Below are 5,709 nucleotides of genomic sequence, written 5' to 3' on the forward strand. Positions count from 1 at the left end.
TTACCATAAATATTAGACTATTTTTCAAATGTCAGTGTAAGTTTTAGATTTACTGTGTAGCAGGAGTCAAAAGTTGGACACAATGATATACAAGATGTTTCTGAAATTCTTCCCACAGTATTCTCCTCTTCACATATATCATTTGAAAAAAAACAAGAGATGACATCTCCATATAATTTGCCTACGTACTGTATCGTATATAGGAAATAAATCTCACTCTGCGGGAACACTGGAGTGGGAATCCTGGAGGTGGACAGTTATGTTGATCCTGAGTGTATTGTGGAAATAAGCTTCTGTCAAAGTGATATCACAGCTAGAAAGAGCTCGAGCAGATGGCTGGAGTCAACACGCCTTCAGAGGAGCAGTGTGCCATGACACTCAGGTGGGAAACAGGGTGGAAGCTGCAGATCTTTGTTTCAACAAACACAGTGTCTCATGGCCCTTGGCTGATGTGCTTTAAAAAGGGATGTGTGTTTTTTTAATCACAAAATGAGATGAGTGTAACACAGGTGGTCCAAACTCATGACGCCACAGCAGCTAAACCAACATATCGCCCAGATTCAGAGCCACCAGGTGCAGCATTGGAAAAGCGTTCACTTCAATGAAATGTGGACCAAAACTTGGGTGGCAATTTAAAATCCATAAAATACTTTCAGAGGCAAAAGGATCTTAGAAATATTCTGCCTTGTTAGGGAAAAAAAACAAACATACTTTGGCTGAATCCCATTCTGCCATTAAACAGAATAGAATAGGAAACAGGTAAGTGCAACAAGTGTGTGTGTGTTTAAGACAGATATAAATATAAGCTACTGTCACCATCGAGCAGAGGGTCACCTGCGCTCGAAACCCTCTAAAAATACAGTGAGAATTTAATTTCTTCTTGTTGACCTCTTAAACTCCACTGACCTGCCAGGGCCAATCATTTCAAACTCATGCTCTGCAGTGAAACGTGGTTCACAATCACAGAACCTTATTCTGAATCCTAGTGGGAATCCCAAAATCTCTAAAGACACAGAGTATGTCAGGAAAAAAGACTATAGCTACACTAGCTGTTCTGTGACTATATCTGCCCATATAGAAATGTAATGTATGACATATATGTCCATATGTCAAGAGCGATGTTGCCATAATAAACCTATATAACATAGGCTATGTCTAAAATATAAACATACATACATACATAAACATACATATTTGTATGGGCTAGACATATATGCCAATATGTGGAATTGTTCCAGTTTTTAATAGCTTTCATATATAAAATATTAAATATGTGTTTGTACATATATTTCATATATGGAAATTCAGTATATGTTCATATATTACATTTGTGTATGGATCAGGCTGATTGGAATCTCATTAGTTTTGATATTTGGTCATAAACCAAAGTATAGACCATATTCACACGGCGGTCATTTTCCTCTGATGTCACGCTGAGGGTGGGAAGCCTCGCACACTTTAATGTCTCTGAATAAATCCTGCGTGAGAAAGCCGAGATGGTTGAAAAACTTGACTTGTTTACATTCAGCTTCCTTTGACTACATTGATAAATGGGCAGATGAATTTGCCAGATGTTGAAGGTAAGACCGGCCCACGTGGGAAACATTGTAAGCTAATGCCATAAATGTCAATTTTAGCTCTACTAAAGCTGTCACATGACAAATTAATCCACTGGCTTGTGCAAACGTTAAACATTAACTAATGTTATATAGTTTCATTATCAACCTGCACCAATGATACAATAATATGCTAACTTAACCAGGTAGAAAGATAGCACGGCAGCTAATGCTACACTGCAAGCTTAATTACATCCAGTGTGTTTTACTTCCAGGCTTAATAAACATGTCTGATATATATGATATTTCAGAATTAAATTATTTCTTTCCTAATGTATCATGAAACACTATCAAACAGTAACGTTTGCTAAGAAGTGGTTTAATGCTAACGTTAGCTGTTTTCTAATGGTAACTAATGGTTTATCAAATATATTGTTTTACTTTGAAACATGGGTCGATGTCGCTTCGGATTTTCAATACCCATTGTCTTTTCTGTTGCTCATCGATTGGGAAACGGTCGAATAGAAACGATTTGTCAGAATCTCTATGTTTATGTGACCTGCAACCTGGAACACAGCAGTACAACATTATTCTTTCAGTGACAGTATTTGAGCTTCCCACCCTCAGCGTGACATCAGAGGAAAATGGCCACTGTGTGAATATGGTCTATTGCACAAAATAAAAGTCTGACCTAATAGTACAGCTAGATTAGAGTTAAGGCATCATCAAAGTGTTTTATGGCAACCCATCTAATAGTTGGACATTTCTAATGTCAATTTTACGCTGGTGCTAAACGAAAAGCTTCATCCTCTCTACAAAATTTCATGGCAGTTCATTTAATTGATGTTAAGCTAATTCGCTTTGGGCCAATCTAGGTGACCGATGACTGTTCATCCCTAGAGCAATCCTGTTAGCATGGCAGGTACTCTAAAGTTATATATTCACATTTGAAGTGCTAACAGCCAAGCTCTATCCTTTATAGATGGGAGGTATGGATAATGAAAAGTGCTGCCATGAGGAGGTCTAGGACATCATCCCTCATCTGTCAGTAGACTGCTGTATTTTCTTTATAAAGACATAAATTCCCGTATATGAGAGTCAGGAGCAAAACACTGATCAAAGTTGTTTCAGTGAGATTCTAGATGCAGTGAAGAGCTTTGTGAGGGAACTCAGAGCAAATCTCATCTATTAGTAATGAGGTTTAGGGTGGACCAGAGTGTATCTGCAGAGCTCTGTGCGGGGCTCCGAGTGACTGTGCACTGCTGCATTACTCCACAGCATGCACGCCTCTCCCTCCTCCTCTCTGGATTCCTTCTGGCTTTGCTTAATAATGTTGAGTTATAAGGTGGGAGGGAGAGACACCTCCCTTGCTCCTGGAGCTCTTGGCGCTCACGCTTACAGCTCGTTTTTTTTTTTTTTTTTTTTGCTTTGAAGATGAAAGGTGGAGCTGATCACATCCACTCGGGCTGTAAAGTTATATCCTTCCTCTCAAATTTATGGGGAGGAGTTATTTTAGTGCCGGGTCAGCAGAGGCATGTAGTTTGAAACTTTCTTATAAAATAAGGCCTCTCATCCAATTATGTTGATTTTAAACTCTGACAATTATAAATACTGACATCAGGCATATTCTGCTCAGATCATGACTGTTTGATAAATACTGAGCATAGGAATTGATAGAGAAGTACAATTTGTAAAGTTTCTGTGGATATTTTGACTTTTATTTTCTGCCATGAAAACTTTTGTCAGACTCCACTGTTACTGAGATGAATTCAGTCTGACCCCAGGCGCTGTCCTCTGTGAAGGAGCTGAGTTTGGGTGGAGAACCACTTTGTCATGTTCACAGACACTAATTAGAAGTATGTAACATCCAGTTTCACCTTCTTCTTCCCTAAACAGCTGTCCTCAGTGTGTAGACAGAGCACACACACACACACACACACACACACACACAAACACACACATACACAGAGACACACTCATGGTTGCATAACGTGATGTGTGATAGTGCTGGTGGCAGTTATCGGCTGGCTGGTGCTGCTGTGCGCGGAGCTCTGGGTCTGATCTGTCTGACATCAGATAAACACGACGTCAAAGCTCACGTGTACAGTGAGAGAGGGAGCTCATGTTGTTGGAAGCAGAGACGTGCTGCTCTCACATGCTGCACTTAGTCTACATTTCTGCCAGCGGCAGACACCGGCTTGGCACCATTGTTCCTCTGTTTATCTGAGAGCCTGTGTTTAAATAATATCATAATGGATGTCACCAAACTCTGCGTCTTTTTAAAAAATAGAGTTTTGTATTAAGGAAGGACATTTTAACTTGAATCCACACAACTGTAGTGTAAATAAATGATCTTTCCACATTTACTCCGGTTGTTTTAAAGAGTCAGCAGCGACCACAACAAGTGTTCGACTTGTTCCAGTGAGAAACATCAGTTTTAATGTCAGTAAATGATAGCTACCGTCCAAAGAAAAAACTGTCCAGCAGCTGGTGTGTTATTCCCAGGGCTCGCTGCCTCTGAATTGCAGGATTCTTATGCATCTGTGAACGAAGGCTTAGGAACAGTGAACAGATGTTCATCATTAGCACAGGGAGAACATGAAGCCTCTTTCCCCTCATTTCTGGTGAGTAGATAGCAGCAAATTCCAACAGCTACCTCAATTAAGTCCTGACAGGAAAATGTACGAGGCTGTGGCCGGTTATCGTGGGTAACAAGGTAAGTGGTTGTGTTTTTAAATGACAACATTTTACAGTGGATGTCATTAACCCTGCGACAAAGACAGATGCTGAGTGTGAACTGCTGGAAAGCACAAGAACATGTAAGTGACAGTAAAATGACAACATCTCTTTTACTGCAAAATACTGACAAAAAAAATCACCCATCAAGGCCCACTTACTTACTTGTTCTGGAGCTTTTAACCAGATCATGCTGTCTTCATCAGCAGATGAAATTTGCTCAGTTGTCATTGAAAAATTCCAAAAACATTTTTCAGACCTCTGGAGAAACTGTCAGTCCTCGTAAAAACTGAGCAGCTTCATCCGCTGATGAAGACCCTGTCATAAATCACGACGCTTCAGAAGAAGCGAGTAAGTGGACCTTGAGTAAAGTTGCTTGGATGTTTTCACTTAATTTTTATTTGGAACAAAAGATACAGTTGTACACATTATACAGCATAATTAATTTTTTTACTATGTTCCTCTTTTTAACATTCAAAGCCAAGAAAATGAAAATGATAATAAAAAACATATTCGTGCACACAAGTCACACATGCAGTAGATGTGTTCACATTTACACTCACTAAAACCCATCTACATGTGTAAATAAATACATTTAAGGCTAAAGAAACTAAGGAGAGGCCGATAAAATAAATAAATAAAAAGGGGGAGGGATCTTGCTGCAGACATGTAATTGTGCCACTTTTTACCTCATTTATGGAGAAAAAAATAGCTTAAGGACCAAAAGGGAATTCATATAGTCTTATTAGTTTAGTTAAAATCAGAAATAGTGATACATTCTCAACCCAGGATTCACAGCAGCATTGAAATGTATTGACTTCAGAGAATTTTACAAATTCCATCTACTGATGAAAACCATAGAATACATGTCTGGGAGCTCCTGAACAAGCAAGTAAGTGGCCCTTGAGTGAAGTTGCTCATGATGTTATGAAGACTAAGAATTTCTCTAGATGTCCAAACAAGTTGTTAATATAATGGAAAATAGTTTAATAACAACTGAGCAAATGAGAGACATGCTTCATGTTAAAAGCCGCAGAATAAGAAAGTAAGTGTACTTTGAGAAGATTTTTTTTTTTGCTGTGTTGAAGGTCAAGAATGAACTATTGAGAGCTCAAATTCATAATTATTTAGCTTTACAGTAGCCCTGCAGTTTTCAGACCAATCTGAAAGTTTAGCATGTCTTTGTACACAAGCTGCATTTTTCACTTATCAGACTGAACACGACTCGTCTATGCAGGCGATAAGAGGAACAAAGAAAGTGTGATTTTACCATTATTATGACTTTGCTGAATACTTTTGCATGAGGCCTTATCTGAAGACAAGCAGCCATTATGGGCTTTAAGAACAAGTTTCTAATCTCTGGGCTGCATGTTTGAAGACACTGAACTTTATCATGGAGAAAAGAAGAAAAAGCAAC

This window comes from Seriola lalandi, unplaced genomic scaffold (assembly GCF_002814215.2).
Source record: "Seriola lalandi dorsalis isolate HSWRI2012SDOR001 ecotype SW California unplaced genomic scaffold, Sedor1 jcf7180002054861, whole genome shotgun sequence".
Taxonomy (NCBI): Eukaryota; Metazoa; Chordata; class Actinopteri; order Carangiformes; family Carangidae; genus Seriola; species Seriola lalandi.